At 48.2% G+C, this 25,346-nt stretch overlaps 1 protein-coding gene across 16 annotated transcripts in view; it reads left to right on the forward strand.

Annotated features, from left to right (window-relative positions):
- Window positions 1–25,346, forward strand: part of PKNOX2 (PBX/knotted 1 homeobox 2) — a 318,577-nt gene that overhangs the window by 105,070 nt on the left and 188,161 nt on the right. For 15 of the 16 annotated variants that reach the window (XR_007156113.1, XM_047876879.1, XM_047876872.1 and 12 more), the window contains one exon: window positions 20,439–20,508. The gene's annotated coding sequence lies outside the window, so the exon portion shown is untranslated. Of the gene's footprint in view, window positions 1–4,922; window positions 4,945–20,438; window positions 20,509–25,346 lie in introns of those variants that run through there. The other variant, XM_047876882.1, reaches the window with a different exon arrangement.

Genomic DNA, 25,346 nt, shown 5'->3' on the forward strand with positions numbered 1-25,346 from the left:
CAAATCCAACCCAAAGTGGCTTAAACAGTGAGAATTTTTTTTTTTTTTTTAACATATTATGAAGCCCAGAACCAGGAGTGCTTGAGGGCTGGAAAAATTCGGTGGCTCAATGACATCAGCAAGCACTCAGATTCTTTCTCTGTCATCCTCTGGATATCAGCTCTGTTTTCAGACTAGCTTTCCTCTGGGTCATACAGTGATGGTAGCAGTTCCATGCATCACACCAATGTCTAGGCAATGAAAAACAGTAAAGCAAGTCATTTGAAAACTGAGGGGTGAGGGAGGTCGTGGCAAATGGGATTGTGAATGCTCCAGGCCTGTTGGAATTCACATTAAAAAAATTTTTAAAGCACAGGCAAAATATTTTAAGCAAAGTCAAGAGACAAATGAAAAACTGAGAAAAACAATTGCAACTCGCATCACAAGGCTATTCTCCATAATATACAAAGAGTTCCTAAAAATCAACAATAACAAAATACAGCCCAATAGAAAAAAATGGGCAAAGAATTTGAACAGAGTATTCACAGAAAATACAAATGGCTCTTACCATAGGAAAGATGTTCAATCTTACACATAAAAAGAAATGCAAATTAAAACTATCCTGAGACATTATCCATTCATCTTTTAAATGGGCAAAAATCCAAAGTCTATCACACTGTATTGGCAAAGCTCTGGGGAAACATGCTCTCTTATTGTGTAAATCAGTACAACCCTTTATAGGACAGTTTGGCAATATCTATCAAAATTATAAATCCTGTGCCTTTTGACCCACCAATTTCATACTCGGGAATTGATCCTGAAGACATACTTGATCATATGTGAAATATCCTCTGTGACATTATTTGTAATAGCAAAAGATTGGAAAGAATCCAAACAGCCATCAGTTGGGGTTAGTTAAATTATGTAATATTCTGACAATGGAATACTACACATTTTTTTTTTAAGTTTATTTATTGTGAGAGAAAGAGAGACTGAGTGCGAGCAGGGGAGGGGCAGAGAGAGAGAGGGGACAGAGCATCCCAAGCAGGCTCAGCACTACCAGTGCAAAGCCCAATCAGTTTTCAAATTCAGTGGCTCAATGACATCATGAGCGAACCATGAGATCATGACCTGAGCCGAAGTCAAGAGTTAGACACAAGCGACTGAGCCACCCAGGTGCCCTGGAATACTACACATTTAAAAAGAGAAAAGAGGGGCACCTGGGTGGCTCATTCGATTAAGCGTTCGACTTTGGCTTAGGTGGTGATCTCACAGTTCATGAGTTCAAGCCCTGCATCAGGCTGTCTGTTATCAGTGCAGAGCCCGCTTCAGATCCTGTGTCTCCCTCTCTCTCTGGCCCTCCTCCCCTCTCAAAATAAATAAACATTTAAAAATAATTAGAAAAAAAAAAAAGAGGAAGGAGAGGGGTGCCTGGCTAGCTCAGTTGGTAGAGCATGCAACACTTGATCTTGGGGCTGGGAGTTCAAGCCCCACACTGGGAGTAGAGCTTACTTAAAAAATAAAATAGGGTGCCTGGGTGGCTCATTGGTTTAAGCGTCTGACTTTTGATTTTAGCTCAGGTCATGACCTCACAGTCATAAGATCAAGCCCCATGTCAGGCTCTTCCCTGGGCATAGAGTCTGCTTAGGATCCTCTCCCTCTCCGTTTGTCCCTCCTCCACTCACTCTCTCAAAATTGATTAATTAATTAATTACAAATAAATAAATAAATAAATAAATAAATAAATAAAAAGAGGAATGAGGACTCTGTCTTTGTACTGATATGGAAAGATCTCCAAAAATATTTTAAGGGTAAAAAGAAAAAAATCCACCAAGGTGCAGAAAAGTGTGCATAAAAGGGGGATACCAAGAATCTATATTTGTGTTTACTTGGATAAGTGGGGGACAGGAATGGAGGGAGATATTTCAGATACCTTTTGACTTTTGAACCATGTTATGTATTACCTTTTTAATTTTTTTATGTTTATTTATTTTTGAGAGAGACAGAGTGCAAGCAGGGGAGGAACAGAGAGAAAGGGAGACACAGAATTGGAAGCAGTCTCCTGGCTCTGAGCGGTCAGCACAGAGCCTGACGTGGAGCTTAAACCCACAAACCGTGAGATCGTGACCTGAGCCAAAGGCAGACGCTTAACCGACTGAGCCAGCCAGGCACCCTACACATTGCCTTTTTAAAGACAAAACAAAACAAAGGAACACCAGGAGCACTATGCAAATCCCACAAAACATCTAGAAAGAGCTGCTGATTTGCATCCTTGGGCTCTGAATTATACAGTGGCGGTGGAGATGGAAAGGGATAGATTTGAGAAATATTTTTTTATAGAGTTCATTTATTTTTGAAAGAGAGAGTGAGAGAGGGTGAGCATGGGAGGGGCAGAGAGAAAGGGAGACATTATCCCAAGCAATCTCCACACTGTCAGGGGAGAGCCTGATGTGGGGCCTAAACTCACAAACCATGAGATCATAGCTTGAACTGAAATCAAGAGTTGGACGCTTAACCAACTGAGCCATCCAGGCACCCTGATTTGAGAAATGTTTTTTGAGAGTAAAATCCCCCTGGTTGGGTGTGGGAGTGAGAGAGAAGCAGAGGCAGAATCCAAGATGGCCCCCAGATGGGGTAGCTGGTGGAATATGGCATCGTTCTGAGATGAGAAGACTGGAAAGAAGCATGTTGGGGAACCAAGGAGGTGTGGAGAATCATTTCACCTCTGAACACAGACACTCAGTTCCTGGGACCCTTCCTGGTCCTACTTATCCATCCATCCACAGGCCATATTTCTGGTGACAGATTTCTAGTTTACTGGTGATGTTCCCTCCTACCAGACACAGGGTATGAATCCCAAGATAGGGTGGGGTCTATAGGTGGCTCTGGGCAACATCCTGAGCATCAAGTCTTCCAGGGAGAAGAGGCTAATGTCTGGAGCAGTAGGGAGGAGGCCCAGTGAGTGGGCATGGCAACCGAAATCCCACATTCCCTGCTGGGTCAGTGTGTCCTAGAGAAAGGGCAGGTCTCTGTGTTCCATTTCCCATCTCCGTTCTAATTCTCTTTGGCTCACCATCTGCTGCTGGAGAGGAGTCTGGGGCTGTGAGCCTGGCGCATCCCAGGAGACAACAGCCCGTTCTCCCAGGATTGATGTCTACCCAGGGGCACCGTGGTACTGATGGCAGTGGGAGAGGTAGAAGCCAGAGGAAGGGAACTCTAGGCAAAATGAGCGTGTTTGATGTGACATTCACGTGAGAAGTGCAGTGGGATGGGATGTGTTTGGGGTGCATCTACCCATTTGCTGACAATAGCAGTCCGCTCAGCTGTGGGCCCTCCTACAAGCCCGTCTGGGGAGTTGGGGGCCAGAATGAAAAACGGACTGAATAGCCAATGGCAACCATGCTGTTTGGTGTTAGAGGCATTATGAACTGGTATGTGAAATATGGCTACACTCTTGGTTTTAGTTGGAGCTGGAAAGGATTAGAAGACAATTAATAAATCATTTAGTGCCTTGAGTTTAAGTAACTTATTATTATGGGCTGCATATATTTATTACGCTTCACTGAGCAACATTGGCAAATTTCCTTCAAATGTCACACAATTTGTATGCAATTTGTTTCAGAAGGGTTTTTTTTTTTTTTAATACATATATAAATTATTAACCTGAATTCTTCAGGACAGATTGCCAGAATCCTAGCCCCTCCCCCACCATCCCTTATGAGTCTCATAAAGACTTTCCCCAAAATGATGACGGTGCCCTGTTCCCCCCAGCCCGCCAGCTGAGGGGCTGGGAGAGGAGGCAGAGTGGCTTGCTGTCTCCTTGATCTGCGATGGGGCAGAGACCTAAATCCTGCCTTCCAAAGCTTTAGGGAAAAGGAGAGAAATCAGGTTGGCAGGCTAGGTCTGTCCTTAAGTAGGACTAGGGTCCTGTTGACTCCGGAGCTGGAAGCATTTCAGACACGGACGGTTCCACACTGTTCATTTCATCACTGGACTGGACAATCTGGTCCACATTTTTTCAGGCCTGATTCTGTGGTGTCTTCATGTTTTTCTTGGTGGAGCGGTTTAAAGTTTTGATACGATGACATTTTTAATTGACTCCTGAATTATGACAGCCCCTCCCCCGGAAAGATTCTCATGTGAGTAGCTAGGGATTGGGTCAAAGGACAATCTGACTGGCTTGCCCCTCCCCTTTCCAGGTGCCTTTTCTAACATCTGTACAATGTGCATCTATCGAGCACCTCGTGTGCAATAAATAGATGCTCTTGATGTGCATGTGTGCGCGCGTGTGTGTGTGTGTGTTGTTATTAAACAAGGTCCCTGCCTTCCTCTTGCTTTATGCCCCAGCGTCCACAGGAGTCAATGCCTATTGAGCAAACGTATGAACGCAGGCAGCTTCTGAACAAGCTTCAAAACAACTTACAGGAAGCGTGGAAGCATCACGAGGGAGACTCATTTGGGATTTTCCAGATAGCCAAAGCTTTACTTCTTCACGTCCTCTGAGGATGTTTTCGGCATCACCAGTGGGCATCCTCCCTATCTTCCTAAGTAAATGATCCTGAACACGGCTGAACCTGATATGATGACTCACTAGGTTGCCCCTCAGTGCTCTCCTCGGTCAACCCTCCATTCCCTCCTCGCACCTCCTCTTTTATTGCCTCTGTCAGCGCAGGTCTAAGATGCCAGATGCCTGGTCCTGTTAGAAGCATGTACGAAATCAGTCAGAAGAAGCTCTGAGTAAGAGTCTGGGAGTTTCCCTTACAAGTAAGGTTCATAAACTTTAGTGGGAAGATTTTGTGACACGTACTTCGACTGCTCAGAGATTTTTAAAAAATTGTTTTCTTTCTCTAAAATTGTTGAGTTTATGAGCTTACCGACTAGCTTACTCACATGCTGGTGAGGGAGGCTTTTCTCGTCCTGGAAACTACGGCCTGTCTGCTAAGACGCTGTGAGGAGAGTGGTCGGGTTAGTAAAAGCATTTTATCTGTGGGTTTGCTTTCAAGAGGGTCACAGGGAAAGTTCTCTGACTCCATTATTTTAAGCCACCAGAAGGCAATTGAACTATGAGAGGGGCCTCTTGTTTACTGGGGATTTTGCCCATCAGTCTTGAGAAAGCATCTGCTGTGGCCTGGCTCACCAGCTCCGTCACCCCCTTTGCCCCTGGAGGGTGCTACCTCTTCCCTCTGCCAGAAACACAGCTGCTTTCATGTCTCCCCCTTGAGGGGTGGCCCGGCCTACCTTTCTGCAGCCCGACAGAGGGCCCTCTGAGCAAGTCCTGCCTTCACGGTCCTCTCCGCGTATGGGGAGAGTTGCCTACTCCACCCTTTGCCACCCGTCAGCTCTTTGGCTGGCAGGTGCCAGGTGGAGACAGTCAGTTGCTCAGGAGAGAGATTGTTCTGGGTAGTTACTGCTAGCAAGGGATCCCATTTTATCTACCTGCCATCAGAGTAATCTGTCCTCTGCTGGAGGCACCTCAGAGGAGCAATGAGCAGGTGAGGCACGGCAGATGGCAGTGCAGCCGGGTGACTCCGGGCTGGAGAGGGAAGCGGCCAGCCTGGGCTCTGGAGGCCGCTGGGGCATGTGCAGTGAACTCAGGAATCCTCCCCCGCCCTCCCCTGTTTATGGTGATATTCGGCCTCCTTTAGGAAACGCACAGTTTTCCTACTCCGTTTGTTCTCAGATTGGTGTTATACCCTGGAGCCAAATTAGTGGCTAAGAACAATTGGAAACAAATGCTCTTTCGGTGTCCCCCTGCTGCGATCTGGGGATCCAGGTGGGGACACCAGCCGAGTGGTTGCCTTTTCCACTGAGCCACCCCTCCGCAGAGAATCAGCATCCCAGAACCATTCAGCACAGCCAAATTCCCTCATAATCAGCCTGTGCTGTGCACATCTGCCTAACCTCAGTTAAACAAGCTGGAGCCCTGTTAAGTTATTTATGAAACAATATTCAGGACCAGCCCCCCGAGGCGAGTTAGGAAGTAATGAATGGAAGTGCTGTTTGGAGAGGCCTGCTCACCAGGGCCTGTGGCTGGCCTGCTGGAGTGCGTGGCTTTCTTCCCCCGGGAGAGACGCACAGACAGTCTTCTTTCGATGGCTGCCATGGTGGGCACTCTTTTCTGACATGTAGGTGTCTGTTGGCTTGGCTTGGACTCTACGGTGAATATTCCCACTGCCTCCAGGACTGGCCTGAGGGGAAGTGGCTGACCCTCCATCTTGCCATTGTCTGGATGTACCTGCCTGAAGTGGGGAGACCCTCATCTGTGGCCCCTACTTAACATGCTGGATGACACCTACCCCCTCAAGCAACCGGTGTCTGTTTCTCCCTTTAGACTATGGACTCCTTGAGGGGAGAGGGATAGATTTGTTGCTCGTTATTGATCTCCAACCTAGCAAAGGGTCTGACACTCAAAACACATTCTGTAAACGAATGAAGGGAGCTACTGGCTGGCTTTCAATCCTGGACTGGTGTGGAGAAGTGTCACCCCTCTCTTAATCCGTTTCTGCAGACATGAAATCAGGAGGATGGAATGGATAATGTCTAAGGTTCCATCCAGGTGCAACCGTGCGCGGTTCTGACAACCGGCCCTCCCACTGCCTCTGGGCCGGCTCCTTCTGGATAGGCGCTCCCCATTGTGGCTGAGGTCCCCTCTGCCCTGGTGACGCTAGCTTAGTCATTCCAAAGGTTTCCAGTCTGCATCTTGCTCTCTGGTGGCCAGTCTGCCTGTGCTGTTTTCCCCTGACGCATCCATCCTCAGTCTGTCACTTTTCTCAGGCACACAATTGAAAGTTCTCTCCCAAGTAAAGCCAGACACAAAATGAGAGCTTCTTGGCCCAAAGAGATGCGTTTGTTCTGCCCTAGGCTGTCCCTCCTGGGTAGGCTGCATATACGCTTCCTTCTGGCCTGGACCCCTCTCCACAAGGGGAATTGAGGGCCTCCTCATTTCTAACCAGAGGAGGGTCAGCCCATAGCACATCACGTCCCTTTATCATGCCCCCTTTATGCCTGCTGCAGAACTACTCTTCCTTCCTTCCTTCCTTCCTTCCTTCCTTCCTTCCCTTCTTTTTAATGTTTTTAATTCATTTTTGAGAGACAGAGAGACAGAGCATGAACGGGGGTGGGGCAGAGAGAGGGAGACACAGAATTAGAGCTACTCTTTCTTTCTGCAACACTCCAGCAATAACGATCATCATAGTTACTTGCATGAGAGAAATAATTTTAACTTTTTGGAATATATAATTATTTCGCTTCGTTTTTACAATATCTCTGTGTTGCGGGCAAAGCAAGAATAAACATTTTGATTTACTTGAGGCCTAAGTATTTACTGGTGTCCAGTTCAAGATTTCTGGGAAGCTTAGAACTTTCTAGCTTAATGTGAGCCTAGTGAATATCTCTTCCACCAATTCTTAACCTTCCTGGGGACACGGACAGCCTTGAAATCTTGGTAAAAATGTATAAATCCCTCCATAGAAAAATGTACACACAAATGCCTTTCTGGATAAATCGCAAGGGGTTTGTGGACCCCTAAAAATGTAAGATTCCTCTTGCCCTGTTCTAGACACTCAGTTCAGTAGATGAAGAAACTGAGGCCCAGACAAGGTCAAAGACACCATAAGGTCAAAGGGGCACAAAGATAGGACTGTCTCCTGGGCCCTAAGATGCTTTCCAACACACCAAGCTGCCCACGGCTGCATCAGGTAAAGGGCCCAAAACCCCTCATCATGTTCTCAGCTTCTTATTCCCTTTCCCTTTTAGATCTCCTGCAGTGGATTCGTGGGACTGTCTTTCATCTCAAGCTAGAGAGTGGCCCAACTCTCTACCAGTTGCTTCCTACTTCCCACCAGTTTAAAAACATTTTTTTTCTTTTCTTTTTTACCCTAAATTGTGTCTCATTTATCCAGTACCGGCACTCTGGAATCACCTTGGCTCAGACGTTTCCACAGGAAAGTTGCCTTTCCTGTCAGCAGACTGGCCTGGGAGCTTCTGTCCCTTTCTGCCTGGCAGCCTCCCCTCTGCGTTCTCTCCCCTGGGCCTCAGAGACTTGGGGTTCCCTGCTCTCTCTGTCTGCCCTCGGCTCCCTTAGCCTCATCTTGGCTGTCAGCTGCTTCTCCTCCTGCTCTTTAACATCCCGGGCTCTTTTTTTTTTTTTTCTGAGAAGTTAGTGGTGGCGTATATTTTTTTAAATTGTGATAGGGGTGCCTGGGTGGTCCAGTTGGTTAAGCGCCTGACTTGAGCTCGGGTCGTGATCTCACGGCTCGTGAGTTCGAGCCCTGAATCAGGCTCTCTACTGTCAGCACAGCCTGCTTCAGATCCTCTGTCCCTGTCTCTCTCTGCCCCTCCTCCCCCACTTAGGTGGGTGCTATCTCTCTCTCTCCCCCCAAAATAAATAAACGTTGAAAATAATAAAATAAAATTGTGGTAAAATGCGTATCACATAAAATTTACCATCTTAACCACTTTTTTTTTTAAATTTTTTTTTTCAACGTTTATTCATTTCTGCGACAGAGAGAGACAGAGCATGAACGGGGGAGGGGCAGAGAGAGAGGGAGACACAGAATCGGAAACAGGCTCCAGGCTCTGAGCCATCAGCCCAGAGCCTGACGCGGGGCTCGAACTCCCGGACTGCGAGATCGTGACCTGGCTGAAGTCGGACGCCCAACCGACTGCGCCACCCAGGCGCCCCTCTTAACCACTTTTAAGTGCACAGTTCAGTGGCATTAAGTACTTTCATAGTGTTGTGCAATCATCACCACCATCTATGCACAGAACACTTTTATCTTACAAAACTACAACCTGGTTATCTGTTAAACCCTAACCCTGCCTCTCCCTTCCCTCCCGGCCCCTTGCAGCTACTATTCTACCCTCCATCGCTACAGATATGACTCCTCTGGGTACCTGACGTGAGTAGAATCAGACAGTTTTTGTCCTTTGGTGACTGGATTGCTTCACTTAGCGTCGTATCTCCAGGTTTATCCACGTGGCTTTCCTTTGGAGGCTCAGTGATATGTCAGTATCCATATAACGCTTCTGTTCCTCCATTCATCTGTCCACGGACACTATGGTTGCTCCCACCTTCTGGCTCTTATGAGTAATGCTGCTAAGAACAGGGGTGTGCAAACATCTGAGTCCCCCCTTTCAGTTCTTTTGGGTGGAGGCATGTTTTTGAGGTGTCTTAATTATCCTCCACTCTCCCACCAGCCTATTTTTATTTTATTCTTAAACTAACACCTTTTTAAAAGTTTATTTATTTATTTTTAAGAGAGAGAGAAAGGCAAGGGCAGAGATAGAGGGGGACAGGATCCAAAGCAGGTTCTGTGCTGACAGCAGGAAGCCTGACACGGGGCTTGAACTCATGAACTGTGAGATCATGACCTTAGTCAAAGGCGGATGCTTAACTGACTAAGCCACCCAGGCGCCCCTTAAACTAACATCTTTTGAATACAACCACTGGCTTCACCAGGTCTGTGGCATGTGCCTCAAAGGACGCTTTCCCAGAGAGGTCCAGAGGCTCTTTCCTGTCCTCTCTCTCTAAAATGTCCCCGTCCCCTCCCCAGTCACTTCTGCTCCCTTGTCATGCTGCATTCTTCTTCCTAGTGCTTATCACCACTGGACTATATACGTGTGTATAAGTAGTTTGTTTCCTCCGTTAGCATGTGAGCTCCATGAAAGCAGAGACTTTTCTGTCTTCTTCGTTGTTGTATCTTTGATGTCAGGCACAGTGCAGGTACACATGCCTAAGACATAATTTTTAAGTTATTAACTTGAATGATTGAATGAATGAATAAATAACCAAGGCACTATTCCTACCTGTAAAGATCTTACAGTCTGATAGACAGAGAGACGCATTAAAATCGTTGTATGGCGGGGCATGGGAGGGTGAGGGGGTTCCTGGGTGCCTCCGTTGGTTGAGTGTCTGACTCTTGATTTCTGTTCAGGTCATGATCTCACAGTTGTGGGGTCCAGCCCCATGTCAAGGCACGTCTCTGAGCATGGAGCCTGCTTAGGATTCTATCTCCTTCTGCCCCTCCCCCACTTATGAGTGCTCTCACTTTCTCTCTGTCTCTCAAGATAAATAAATAAACAAACAAATAAATAAATAAATAGGGGCACCTGTGTGGCTCAGTTGGTTCAGCACCTGGCTCTTGATTTTGGCTGAGGTCATGATTTCACGGTTCATGATTCTCTCTCTTCCTCTCTCTCTACCCCCGCCCCCCTCCGCTATCTCCTTCAAAATAAATAAATAGACTTTAATAAATAAATAACAAAAAATAAAAATAAATAGATGAAATGGTTGTATGGCAAAATATAGGGGCTCTGAGGGGTGTGTAGGGAGCCCTGGCCATGGCTCTCAGACCGCCCTGGAGAGGTGGCCCAGGAAGTCCCTCCATGTACTTGGCAGATTTTCCCCTCTGATAGAAAGGCCCCAATTGTCGAGCAGCTATAAACTCGTTTTCCCACCAGTCTCCCCACCACCTCATGACATGATACTATTATCATCAGTCTCTGGGCAAAGAAATCAAGATGGAGTGAGATTAAGGAACTTGCCAAGACCGTGAAGCTAGTGAGTGAGGCAGGTTTGGAATCTGACTCCTCTTTTTTTTTTCTTCTTTTGTCAAATATTTGTCTCTTCCTTTATTAAGTTTCTTCCCAAAAATTACAGAAGTGACGGTGCTCCCTGCACCAGCAACAAGGCTAAGATGTGCTAAAAACGGTGTGCCTTCATCCCTGTCTTTCCAGTGCCCCATCCGCACCAGCGTGAACACTGGTGCCACCCCTTCCACGCTGCCTCCGTGCTCACACAAACACATACAAAGGGATCAACTCGTCCTAGAGTTTTCTCTGTTTTTATAAACTTGGAATCACTCCACACACATCCTCTGCTACTTACTTTTCTTATTGTGAACGTTATGGCCATTTTGCCTGGCAAAAGGTGTCGGTCGAACTCATTCTTTTTAATGCCCTCATGTATTTACAGTATGGTTGTACCAGGAGTTATCCAGCCATTCCCCTATTGGTGGACATCCACGTTGCTTTAGACTTTTCCCCACGATAAATGCTGCCACATTATCCCTGTGCACCTGCCACTTTTTCCCTGTAGGATACATTCTCAAATTGGGGCTGCTTGGTCAGTCAGTGTATTCTCAATGACAGTAGATTTCATATACTATTTTCCCAAAAGATAGTAGTGACCCAATGTCATGCTTTTTTTTTTTTTTAATTTTTTTTTCAACGTTTATTTATTTTTGGGACAGAGATAGACAGAGCATGAACGGGGGAGGGGCAGAGAGAGAGGGAGACACAGAATCGGAAACAGGCTCCAGGCTCCGAGCCATCAGCCCAGAGCCCAACGCGGGGCTCGAACTCACGGACCGCGAGATCGTGACCTGGCTGAAGTCGGACGCTTAACCGACTGCGCCACCCAGGTGCCCCCCAATGTCATGCTTTTAACCAGTACATCTTCTAGGCCTGACCGTCCCCACCCTTCTTCCTTTCCTGCTTTTCCTCAGAGCCCAGTACCCTCAAACTCATCCCAGCCACTTCCAACCTGGCCCAGGACTCTCCAGGAAGGTGGGAGGGACACCTCTTCCTCCTCTCACCTGTGACTGCACAGGGGTCTGGGCATTGCTTGGTCCTCTCCTTTGGCCAGTGAAGACTGGTGGTTAGGAAACCTGGATTGTAGTTCTAATTCTGTTTGACCTTGGGCAAGCCACTTAACTTTTCTGTACGTTGGTTTCTTCATTCATAACTTGAAGGAGGTGGGGCTAGATGATCTGTAAAGCCCTCCCTCTCTCCAGATGACCTTCCCAGTTTGACACACCCACGGAGCTGGCTCTCCCAAGTGGAGCACTGGGGGTCTGTCTGCTCTCTGGGTGCCAGGGAGTGGGTGGGTGCTGAAGACAACCCAGAAGAGCCTTTCTACTGCTAACTTCCCTCAAAAGACTTTCCTGCAGGCTTGACTGCTTGTTCTGCCAGGAAGTGGTGGGTAGGCTGTGGATTCTGGAGCCAGACTGAGATAGAGCTGGGTTAGAACCCAACGCAGCCGTATTTCAGCTGCATGACCTTGGGCGGCTTTCCTCACCTCTCTGCGCCTTGACTTCCGAATCCGTTAAATGAGCAAGATAAAATGGCCTCAGTATTCTAGAGCAGGCTCTAATACAACGTTCTGCGATGATGGAAACGTACTCCATGTGAACCTTCCAGTACAATAGCCACCAGATACGTGTGGCTGTCGAGCTCTTGAAATGTGGCCGGTGAGGCTGAACCCTGAATTCTAAATTTTATTTCATTTTAATCAATTAGGATTTGAATTTAAAAAGCCACACGTGGCCGGCAGCTACCTTGTTAGACTGCGCAGCCAGCGATAGAAGGTGAACATTGGATCCAGTAATACAGTATATAGAAAGTGCTTAGCTGGCCCAGTGTCTGGCACATAGTAAGCACTCAATAAATGTTTGCTATTATTAGGTATTATGTGTCTTGCTTTCCGGCCCACCACGCCTCATGGCTCTCAATGACACCCCATACCGGCTGTCCCAGAGTCACCTGGGGGAAGGAGGGAGAGAGGGAAGGTGTTGCTGTGGTGGTGCCTGTCAGTAATGAGCCTTGCACTAAATGTTTCTGGTCTGCTACTTTCCCTGGAGGGTCATGTGAGCCAGAGTGGTATGTGGCCTGCTTTGCAAGTGATTAACATGGTGTAAGCAATCTGCATAGAGAGAAAAAAACCCTCCGTTGGTATTCCATTATTCTATTAGAGTTTCAGAGCCGGGATTAAGTGGACATGATTTCTTCCTATGGGCCATTAATTTTGTTTTATTGCTGGTCTGATGGCCATTACCCTTTTTTGCCAATGCATTCCCCCATTAGGTTTGTACAATTAACAAAATATGTGCTGTTAGGGCTTTGATAGGAACAGTGGGATGGAAATAAAGGGAGGGGGTACGGCCGCTCCTGAGCCGGGGTGGGGAGAGGCTGGACCCAGGGGTGGGGCCTCAGGAATAAAGCAGGCGGGGCTTCTTCAGCACCTGCCTTGTAGCCGTTGGCATTCCAGGAGAACCGCCCTAGGACCTTTGCTGTCTGTCTCCAGGCTAGGAGTGGCGTTGCCCAGGTGGGAGGGAAGGACACTCAGGCAGACCTGCCTGGTAGTGCTGATATTTTCCTGAATCCTGTCATCCACCCTCCCGCTGGCACCGCACAGCTGAGAACATAATGAGCCACCCACCCCTGTGCTGTCACTTTGAACCCGAACCTCTTCAGCAGGCAGAATAAGTCAGCCTCTAGGTGTCTGACCCTGTGACGGGAGAGACTTCCAGGGTGACATCTGCCTTCCCTCAGGGGAAACAGGAGGACCCGTGCGTGATTAAAAGGGGGTGACTCGGGTGCCTGGGTGGCTCAGTCAGTTAAGCATCTGACTCTTGATTTCGGGCCAGGTCATGATCTCACTGTTCGTGAGTTCGAGCCCCGTGTCAGGCTCTGCACGGAACCTGCTTGAGATTCTCCCCCTCTCTGCCCCTCCTCTGCTCACACTCTGTCTTTCTCAAAAGTAAATAATAAATAAAAAACTATGAAAGGAGGTGGCCAATACTCAGCATCATCTAGTGATTGCCATGTGGAAATGCAGGACTGGCATTGTTAGGTCATCTGACCTTTGGAGAAAAGTTAGAAATACAGATGGTTAAAATTTGAAATTTCCCACTTTTGAGATGTTGGCGGAATTTATAAAAATTCCAGACAGGCAAGAGTCCATGGAGGGACTGCCAGTTGGCAACGCCTGTCAGACAATGAGGCGTCATGGAAGGGTTTTAAGGAGGAGTGGCCATGATCAAATTTGTGTTCCAGAAAGATGCCAGGCTGAGGGGAGGTGGTACACGGGCAAAAATGGGGTGAGGCTGGAGGCCGGGAGACCAATTAGGGCCCTGGAAGAGAGAGAAGGCCTAAGGCAGGTCGACGACGATACCGTGGGGAGAAGGGCAGTGAGACTCCTGACGGAGAATCAGCAATCCTCCGAGGATGTCCATGGGGCCGGGAGGCTGCCCTGTGAGCAGATCCTGTAGCTCCTGAGGGTTTGCCTCTGTAGAGGGCCCCGCCGCCCTGGAAGCCCCCACTGCACTCCCGTCGGATGCAGACAGGTCACGAGGGCCTCCGGGTCCTTCTCCTGTGTATGAAAGTCATTAGGATTAGCCCACCAGTGTCAGCATTCCTTAGAGGGGTTTATATGTGAACCTGTACTTACAGGTATGGGCCCAAGATTAGAGGCCCGGGGAGCATGACCCAGGGAGCTCTTCCATTCCCTCTGCAACAGGGCGACCAGCACGGCCCATGGCCCAAGGGGCCGAAGACAGGTGTGGCATTAGCATTGGCTCTTACCAGGCTTCAAGAAAGGCTGCACCCTCAGTGAGGGCTGTTGGGGGGTGGGGGTGGGGGTTGCATCTCAGAGCCAAGTATTTAGTGCCAGGTAATTTTATCCGTTTTCAGCTACCTAGTTATTGTGTGATTTAGAGCCTGCTGGTCAGAGCCTACAGGGCTGTCACTGACAACCTCATTCAACAAGTGTAAATAAATAATTGGAAGCTCTTGCCGGGTGATGGGGGAGCAGAGGTGGAATAGAGAGAAGCCTCGGCAGTGAGGTGGGGAGACACGGGACACACCGTCTGGATGGATGGGTGGTCCTTCAAGGGTTTCCTTCTGGAATGGTCTCTTCACGTTTTGTCTTTCTTGGAAGTTTTGCTCTTATGCCTGTGGATGGGCTTTCAGAGAAGAAGAGCATCCAGAGAGACTCTTGGTGCCCCAGAATGGGTTGTCATAATTTGTCCTCATCCCAAAGGTCTGGCTGGGGCAAGACCTGAAAAGCTTGTCATGGGCAGTGGGATAAATGCAGAAGGCCTCAATCTTCTTGACTTGCCTCTCGTTCTCCTTTCCCATTCAGTTGCTGCCTGCCTTAGCTCATAAAACAACATAAAAACATAGAACACATAAAAACAACAAAAATCCTCATTTATTATTATTAGTATGTTCCAGGCAGCTCTAGGTGCATCATCTCATTTAAAGATGCTACTATTGGGGCCCCTGGGTGGCTCAGTCGGCTAAGCGTCCGACTTCGGCTCAGGTCATGATCTCACAGTTCGTGAGTTCGAGCCCCATATCAGGCTCTGTGCTGACAGCTCAGAGCCTGAAGCCTGCTTTGGATTCTGTGTCTCCCTTTCTCTCTGCCCATCCCCCCGCCTCTCGCTCTCTTAAAAACTAAATAAACATGGGGCGCCTGGGTGGCGCAGTCGGTTAAGCGTCCGATTTCAGCCAGGTCACGATCTCGCGGTCTGTGGGTTCGAGCCCCGCGTCGGGCTCTGGGCTGATGGCCCAGAGCCTGGAGCCTGTTTCCGATTCTGTGTCTCCCTCTCTCTCTGCCCCTCGCCCGTTCATGCTCTGTCTCTCTCTGTCCCAAAAATAAATAAACGTTGAAAAAAAAATTAAAAAAAAAAAAACATTAAAAAAATTTTTTTAAAGATGCTACTATTAACCCCCTACCTTTTAAACAGGAGAAAATTGAGGTTTATAGAGATTAAGGTTAGGTTAACGATGGACCTAGGTTTGAATCCAGAACTATCTGGTTCCCACATCTTTACTCTTAACCAGGGTGATATACTGAGGTGCCTTAGCATGAGACTTAGAGCCCTCCCTGGCAGGTTAGTCTGGGCAACCTCACAGGTATATAGATATCAGATGGAATTTCGGTTTAAGGATTATCTAGTAGTCTAACCATATCATTTTGCCTATGGGGAAACTGAGGCACGGAGAGGGTAAAGTTTCTTGTCCAAGATCGCGCAGTAAGTCGATGACAGAGTGAGGGCGTGAACCCGTGTCTGGTGAACACCCCAGGCCTAGTGTTAGACTCATGTTCTATGTGTTCTCTGTGTTAGACTCATGCCCTTGCTAAGCCCAAGTTCATCTCTCTCCAGCCTTCCAGCTTTCCTGGGCATGCTCCACGGGTGCCACTCAGCTCTCCTGGAGCATGTGCTACCTCCTGCAGGAAGCTTTGTTCTGTCCCTCTTCTACCTCATTCCCAGACAAACATTCAACAACTCGTTCCTCATTAACCACTTCACAAGTTTCCTCATATTTATAAATGTGAGTGGTCAGTCTCATTTATAGTTCCATTTTATTTTCATGGTGAACAAGACAGGCCTGAGTTTAAATTCTGGTCCTATTATTGCACGGCTGCTTGTCTGAAGGCTTTTGACATGAACCCTTGCCTGCCAGGACCACACACTGCTGGCTCTGGAAGGCTCTAAAATACATGGCGCATAGGGGGTTCCCCAGCATGTGTCCGTGGATCAGTGCCAGTTAAAGTAGACTTCCACGGATCACGAGTGAAAACTAAGGACAGCACGGAGAGGTCACATATTAACACGTGTGTGCACACATGTGTGTGTGCGTGCATGTGTGAGAGAGAGAGAGCAGACAGACAAAGAGAGAGAGGCAGAAAGAGAGGGAGAGGGAATGCATTCCATGATGCTGTATTTATTCAATTCAAAGAATGGTCCTGTTACTCCCCTTACTTTGGGGGTTGAGTTACTTTACGAAATGATGATAAATGAAGACAGTATCAATGTTTTATCAATATAGAAGTTTGTCAACCCTATCAGACTCCTGATTTTTTTTTAACCTTTCATAGATGGGTGAAGCCATGTCTGGGAGACCATGGTTGGAGCACCTTCTCACCCAGTGCAGATTCTCCTTCCAGGGTTGGGGAGCTCACTACCTTCTGAGGAAGCCTAGCTCATTTTTGGATGGTTCTCATTGCTAGAGGCTTCTTTCTTATATCGAACTGAAGGTTGACTTCCTCTAACATTGACCAGTTAGTCCTAATCTTATTGTCTAGTGTAACACAGTCCTTCTTTCATACAATTTCTTCAAATATTTAGGGGACCACCATGTGGGAGAAGGACGGGTAATCTACGGACAAAGCCCTGTGTCCTAAGGGACACAGCCTCCTAGGAATGAAAACAGTGACAACAAAATAGCAATGACAATAGCTAACATTCAGCGAGTGCCTATTTTGTGTGAGTCACTGTCCCAAGCACTTTGCAGGATACAAAATCATTCAGTCCTCACACTAACCTCAGAGGTAGAACCCTTATTAGCCCCATTTTACAGATGGAAAACTGAGGCACAGAGAAGTTAAGTAACCTGTCCATCCCGCTAGTAAGTGGTGGAGCCAGGATGGAAAACTGTGCAGGCTGGTTCCAGAGCTTGAGCTTTTAACGGCTAAACTTTTAACCCTCGCTTTAGCCACTGGACATCTTCGCTCACCTCCCCTCTTCACTGTCAAAGATATTGAAATGGAGGCGGGGGCGGAGGGGTGCCTGGGTGGTGGGGGGTGCCTGGGTGGCTCCATCAGTTAAGCGTCCGACTTCAGCTCAGGTCATGATCTCATGGTTTGTGAATTCAAGCCCTGTGTTGGGCTCTGTGCTGATAGCTCAGAGCCTTGAGCCTGCTTCGGATTCTGTGTCTCCCCCCTCTCTACCCCTCCCCCCCCCCGAAAAAATAAATAAAAACATTAAAAACAAACAAAAAAAACAAAAAAAGAAATTGGTCTTTGTATTGAGCCCAAATCAGCCTGTCCTCAAAGCAAGTGGCTTATCCAATTGGGCAAACCACCTCACCCATCCCAGGCCTCAGTTTCCCTGGTCTGATTACAGTTCAGTCCCACAATCAAGGGAGTGGGTTGAGAGAAAAACACAGAAGGGACTGGTGGGATAATTTGCATGCCCTCTGCACCCTTCCCTCGCTCTTGGCCTAGCTTGTCTTTCCTCTTCAGACTCCTCAGTATTCTAGAGAGTCAGCCAGTAGACATCCTTTATAAGAGTCATGGGCTGGGGAGCCTGGGTGGCTCAGTCGGTTAAGCGTTCGACTTCGGCTCAGGTCATGATCTCGAGGTTCGTGAATTCAAGCCCCGTGTCGGGCTCTGTGCTGACAGAGCCTGGAGCCTGCTTCAGATTCTTTGTCTCCCCCTCTCTCTCTGCCCCTCCCCTGCTTGCAGTCTGCCTCTCTCTTTCTCTCAAAAATAAATAAACATTAAAAAATTTTTTAATTTAAAAAAGACATTAAATGGGATGTCAAAACTGCATCTTAAATTAATATGGATTGATAAGTCAAGAGTGAGGGGACGGTTCATCCCTCAGTTGGACACTATATGGCTATGAATGCAACTTAAGATCACATGTAATGGATTTCAAAGCAACACCACACTCTGGGGTCATCCTGAGCTTCTGTTAAATTCAAATAACCCACATCTTTTTTTTTTTTTTTTTTTTTAACCACGTTACCCTGTTTGGTGTTTTTGCGATTGACTTTTGAATGTGAGAGTGGGATTTGGTGAATATATCCTTGTCAAATCTTTTTCTACAATTCTGTAAAAAATAAAAGTGGATTTGCATGTGGACATAGGATGTAATAATTTGATGGGTCAGAGTGATGGGATGGTGGGCCATATTCCTTTATCTTCAAAGTTACCTCATTTATGGCTGTCGTGATGTTATTGTGCAAGAAACAAAAACTGGTAGAGGAAAACTTGGACTTTGTAGTTTTGGCCCCTTCTTTCAGCTTGTTAAAAGCTTTCTAACACTTTTGAATCCACCTCTCCAGTAGAGGCTATCCTTCCCAGCTTTACAGCATATGTAAATGGGAAGTCTGCCATATCTTCTTCTCAGGTGCTGGCGTCTCAACACACAATCCCAGAGGGCAGGGATAAAACACCACTGCATACAATTCCATCTAGAGACTTCTTACACTGAGTTCACACGTGCTCAGTAGCAGCATGGCAGCTGTTCAAAAGAACGTAAGCTGGAGCCCACTGCCAACCACTGCCCATCCATGGCTGGTCCCAAGGTGCTGGTTGTAGATTCTGTTTGGAATGAACAGGGTCTACCAATGAACATTTCAACAGACGTACACAGAGAACTACGGTGGGCACTTGGCGAGGTTCTGGGGCTATAAAGATGCATAAGACGTGGTCCTTGTCTCAGAGGTGCCTCCTTGAGCCATTCATCTTGGTCATGCAGATGTTAATAGACAGCCCCAGAGGAAGTATGGACACCATCCTGAACAAGAGGGACATTTTCTTTTCATGAGCACATCACGCTATGGCCCACGCCCAAATCTTCTGTCTGAAATTCCACCGCTTCCAAGAAGCCTCTCTGTCTTAATTAAAGGGAAAATATTATTAGAGGGGTCGGGGCAAGGGGGTTCCTCTTCTTCGTGTCATTTCCTTGTTGAAAAACTTTCAATGGCTCTCTACCAGCTCCTACCCCCAGCCTGGCCTCTCGGCCTGACACTCAGAGCCTTAGATGCTCTGGCCCCATCTGGCTTATTCAGTGTTGGTCTCTCCTGGTTGCTTTCAGGCAAAACAGCCTCTGCCTTGTCCCAGGGCACTCCCATGCTGCCCCCCTCTCATCCATGCCTGCATTGCTCCCTTTCCACGAATGCCCTCTTGCTCCCTTCTGCTGGCCAAATCTTGCCAATCTCCAAGGCCCCATGCAAGTTCTCCCTATGCCCAAATACTTCTTGAGCACCTCAGCTCTCGCCAACTTCATTTCTCTGTGGAGAGAGAATTATAGTCCCTACCACACAGCTCAGCACTACTGTGCATATAGCCTTGTCTTGCACAATATCTGGTGATGTTCCATATGGGTAATCTTATTTCCCGAATGACGTGGCAGCATTTTTATAGCAGGACCCATCCGTGGGATTTTATTCCTGCTGCACCTAGCCAGCGTCGATCACGGAGCAGACACTCATAAGCATGTGCTGGGTTTTTCTTGTTGTTGTTGCTCTATTTCCAGAAAGAGAATTAAAAGCAGTCACATTTTTTTATCTTTCCAGTCCTTCCCTCATCATTCTTCTCCATCTAGCCCAACTGCACTCTTCACCTTTCCTTGAAATTTCTCTCTTCCATCCAGACTTTCCATAATCCTTCCATAAACAACAACCTGGGCTTTGTGGTTTGCTAGTTTTTCACAGCCTTCCCCATGTAGGTTGCAAGCTTTCACAGGGGCTGTTCAGCTCTGTCCCTCTGCATGGGGTCTCCCTTCAGACGGGAGGCATCAGTAAATGATTATTGCCTTGGTCAGCTCAGGGCTCTCAACAGCCATGAGCCTGTTTTTCTCCGGGATTCCTATAGGGAAGGGGATGAAACTCGCAAGAAATTGAGGCAGCAAGCAGGTAAGGAGGGAGTGATCCTCTCTCTCTGTCCTGGTTAGCTGTCTAAACAATGATCATTTTGCACCAAGAGTGCCTGGATCGGGAAGTTTTCCCACTCAGGACTGTGGGAATAGAGCTGTAGTCCTGTGCTGCTCCTGAGCAGAACGACTCCTGAGTTTACCTTTATCCCACGTTGGCTCTCACTCAGAGCTCTCACTCAGCAGAGTCATACACATCTATAAAAAAACGTTTTCTTTTATTGACAGGTGAAGTCTGGAGCAGGATTCTGAGGCTTTCTGTCCTCCATGCCGCTCACCAGAAAAGGGACTGTGAACTGTAAGTAACTTTGATTGGTGTTTCCAGGCTGACTCAATAAGGTTACGGGTTAAAGACCAGCCCTGAACCTAATCTTTAACAGTCATGCAATTGTGCAAGAGAAATCCTCAACAATGAGCTAGTCAGAATGTAAAATACAGTGGACTTCTAATTAGATTAGGTCTGAATGTGACAAAGAAGCCCTGTAATATGACATCCTATTTAATTAGACTTTATTGATTGTGCATTAAGGTGGACCTGATGTGTTATGTGTGTCATGAGCGTTGGAGAGGGAAGCTCTTGAGTTTGCAAGGCCAACCCAGACCCCAGCCATTGTCATCTGTGGGCTAAGCTGGGGAGTCAGGGAAAGCCCACACTGGCTTTGACACCCGGTTGATTTCTAGGGCGGCGTGAGGGAGGGGAAGGGGGACACTGCTGGTGGCAATGATAACACCACCTTAAGCTCACGTGCCCATTTTGGCTCTCCCGCTTGGCAAAAGTCTACCCACCTGCAGGACCCAGCCTAAGTCGAGCCTGCTCCACGAACCCTTCTTTAGTAAGTCCAGCTACAAGTGATTTCTCCCTCTCCTGAAGTTCTTCTGTGCTCACATGGCAACCTCCCCCCTGACCGGCATCTTCCTGCGCCCCCCCCCCCCCACCCCAGCCGGGCCGTGAGCTCCTGGAGGGCAGTCTGGGATTCCGGGGTCTCCATGTTCCCACTGCACCCTCAACCTGGTCTCTGCTCAGCAGATGTTAGCCAGAAGACTGGGTCGCCCGGGCTATGTAGTTTCCCCACCCCGCTTCTGGGGCTACCGGAGGCTGGGCTGCTGCCGCGCCTTTGATAGTACATTGGCTTCCAACCAGTCCATGGAATTATAAATGATTAACCGTTATCAGCGCACATCTTCACCTCTGTGTAAAAATAGATTGACTGTAATGAGTATTTGAATAAATCATAAGAATGGCCGCCATGCGATCGTCTAACATCCTGCCGATGGCTGCCCGGTGAGTGAGCAGGGCGCCGGCCCTCCCGCCTAATGGCCTGCGATTCAGTGCTGGTCGCCTCTGTGATTGACGGGCTGCGGCTCCCAGGGCACCTCCTCCACAGCCCAGGCTCTGGAGTGGTCGGATCCCCGGGCCCCAGTGGGAGGGGGGAGGGTGGGGGGGGCAGGGAAGGGTGCCTCCCTCCATCCTGTTCCGGGAAAGCCTACCTGGGAGATGCAGCCGGGGGCTGGGGGAGCCAGCGTAGATAGACCTTGGTGAGAATCTTGTCTCCTCGCACTGGAGGTTAAAGGGGCCTCATAAGTCAAGTCAAGTATGAGAGAAGCAAGCTGAGCGTGAACCTTAATGAGAGTGGAGAGTGGGGGAAAAGATGTGCATGTTCCCTCCCTGTGGCCGAGGGCCCCCCACACGTGTCCAGGGGAAGCCCCCTCACTTAGGAACACGCTCTTGGACCTGCATTGAGAGATAAGAGCATGAGGACCCTGCCTTTTGGAAGGAAGGGGGGGGGGGTGGGCTCAGAGGGCCTGGGGCCACTTGAGGAGGGAATAGTCTGAGTGAAGACCTGTGAAGGCTGGATTTGAGAGGGAAGCAGCAAACATCCTGTTTCATTCCAGCGGTGTTCCAGTTACTGTGGCTGTGTAACAAGCCACCCCAAAAGCTAGTGTCTTAACAGTGTTTTTTATGTGCATATTCTGTGAGCCAGGAATTCAAACAGGGCACGATAGGGACAGTTTGTCTCTGTTCCGCTGGGTCTGGGATCTCGGCTGAGGCAGGTGAAAAGCTGGGTGCTGGAATCAACTGAAGGCTCATTCACTTATAATTCGGGGGGCTAATACTAGCGGTTGGCTGAGATGTTAGCTGGGCCTGCCGGCCAGGCCCACGTGACTGCTCCAGGTGGCTTGGGCTCCTTCTCAGCATGGCGGCTGAATGCCAGGAAGGGAGCACCCTGAATGAGAACAAGAGCCGGGTGGGAGCTGCGTTGCCGAAGTCAAGCAGCATTACTTCCACCATGTTCTCTTGGGTGGGGCAGTTACACAGGCCTGCCTCAATTCAAAGAAGGGAACACAGACATCCCTGCCATCATGACTCGAAGGATGAGTGTCAACAGCACATGAAAGGAGGAGATAGGGATGGGATACATGTTGTTGCAACCATCTTTGGAGAGCACAATCTACCACGACTGGTACCTGGCGAGTCTGACATAGTATAGCCTCACAATTTCCACAGACAGGCTGAAGAAACCCCCATCCTTGGGCATCAAACTGTCCCTCATGTCACGGAATGTCTGGGTTTAAAGCCCCTCCCCCCGAGAGGCCAGGCTAGGCTTCCTCCCAAAGCGGGACCCCCCAAGGACATGCTGGAGTTCGGAGTTCCTGCAGCTGGCGGAAGCTTCCATATTAGTGTCCATTTCCGCAAAAGTAGTCCAGTTTGCAACGCACAGCTTGAGGTGCCAGGTATGATGGGACACTTAGATCTGTGACCAAGGATTTCTCAAGCCTAGAGCCTTCATTCAAGGCTCCCCACACCCCCAACGCAATGGCCTTCCAAGCTGGGGGAGGTTTCAGCCAAAGATCAGGACTTAAGAGGCTACTGGGGCTCTGTAGAGGACTGGGGAAATCTGGGCAGCCTTTCCTATCTGATCCCCGTGTCCTCTCTTTTTCCTGCCCTTCTGCCACACATTATAACCTGTGCCATTAAGGGACCAGACCCCCTTTCCTTTGTCATTTTACTGACATGGATGCAGCTGAATTTTGGAAGAGAATCTGAGTGCCTGGATGCCTTGTTGTGACTTAAGAGGATAGAAACAAAACTCAAGCAACAGAAGAGTGGAAACAACCAATTCATTTCTCCAAAGGGCTGAGATATGAGAATGGCTAGTGCTGAAAGGGTGGGAACAGGGAGGAGAGGGATAAGGGGGCTTGGTTTTGATAAAAAGGTGCTGGAGTTGGGAAATGTAGGTCAGGAAACTAAAGTTTAATCTGGACAAGTGAAGGAACTGATAAAAACGTAAAGATCATTTGTATTTTCAAGGCTCCAACTTGGAGGTGGGGGGATTGGATCTGAAGCCCCAAAATGAGTTTGGATCCTGGCTTAGCACCTTTGTGACCCAGGCATATCTGCTTGGGCTTCAGAGCCCTCATGTCCAGAATGGAGATGGGATTGTCTACGCTTCCCAGGTCTGCTGTGGGGACTGGAGGGAAGCCAGCATGCGAAAGCACTAAAGCCATTCTTGGCACACAATAGCTACTCAAAAAACGGTTCAGTCATTTCATCCACCCAGTAAATAAATAAAAAGTGGAGTTGGAAAGATTGTCCCTCTCCATTGCTCCTGACAGGGATGGTCAAGAATCTCTCCTTTAACTGTATCCTCCATAAAAGTTCACTCATAAACTATTGATATTTTAATAATACACATTAGCATCTTGCCCTTTGACAAATGAATATTGAATGAGCAATAAAGAGGCAAAAGAGTAACCAGATTTAGGGCTGGCTGCAGGGAAGCTGGGATCTTATGTAGTTGTCAGAGGGAATATACCCCTTTCCAGGCACCTTGTGACTCATCTCTCTCCCCAGTGACCCCTAGGAAACAGCTTTGTAAAGAGCGCTCAGATTCTAGCCCCGCCCAGTGTGAGCAGGATTTCTCCTACCATTCCTTTCACTTGGCTGGAGGGGACTTGGGAGAAGAGAGGAAAAGTCATTAAAGAGCTGCTAAAGGCATGGATGTTTTGCCCACGTGTGAAACACCTTAGATCTCTCCATTACCTCTGCTAAAGGTGCCGACCTCTTGCTGATTCGAGATCTCCCGCTCCACAAATTGAAAAGTCTAGAGACAGTGCACCCACCCCCAATCAGGTGATGAGCTTAAGAAATGTAGCTGGGACACAGGGGTGCCAGAGCACCTGGCGTGGGGGTCCCAAAGAGACTGAGTTCAGCCACTGGCCCTTGACGAAATTCAAAGGCAGGGAGAGGAGCGGTAGTGACATAAGAAAGGCATTTATTTCAGCGAGGCCAACACCAGGAAGACAGTGGCCCAGCATGTCAAAGACCAGCTCCACAATGCTGAAAATAAGAACATAAGGAAAATGTGGGACAAAGGTCGGTGGGTACACGCAGGTGGGCGGTAAAGGTCAGGTCCATCACTGTCTTGGGGTCAATCACAGGGGTCTTGCTGGTGTCAGGACAGTTGTTCTTGCTTGAGGGGGTAGTTTTGGTTCCCATCACGGGATGCTTTGTGCACAGGGTCGTTTGAGTTAAGAGATGAGCTGGAAAGAACTTAATCAGTTAGGAAGTACAGACTGAGATCGAAATGGAGGTAGCTGAAGTCCTCTTTCAGAAATAGCTCACACTAGTTCTAGCCGCCTCTCGCCCTTTCTCCTCCAAATCTTGATTGGGGCAGTTGCAAAGGCCTATGGGGGGTGTGTTAAGGTTTGTAAGACAGAATTCCCTGCCTCTTGCAGCTCCTGTGCCCAGCCCCACTGCCATAGCCTCCAGTATCTCGTGGCCTCCATCTGGGCTGGGAGTCCTTGAGTGTGCAGAGAACAGTGACAGGGGCTCTTCGTTGGTCCGGCTTAATTGGTGTGATTTAATGGCGTTTCTGGCGGATTCAGATTTATACGGCTTTCTGAGCTGCAAATCTGCTTTCTAAATGTAGAATTTTTGTGGAGTGGTAAAAAATAATGGCTGTTCTGTGATTCCTGCCTCCCGAGCTAGGAGATTGCAATTTACATTATGCAAATAGACATTATGCAATCAAGGCATTTTAGCAGGAATCTGGCGGCAGAGCGGCCGCTGATGAGATGCCGAGGTCTGCAGCCCCAACTGAGGGGCTCTGCAAGAGCGGAGATGAAGTGGGGAGC

Source organism: Prionailurus viverrinus, chromosome D1 (assembly GCF_022837055.1).
Source record: "Prionailurus viverrinus isolate Anna chromosome D1, UM_Priviv_1.0, whole genome shotgun sequence".
Taxonomy (NCBI): domain Eukaryota; kingdom Metazoa; phylum Chordata; class Mammalia; order Carnivora; family Felidae; genus Prionailurus; species Prionailurus viverrinus.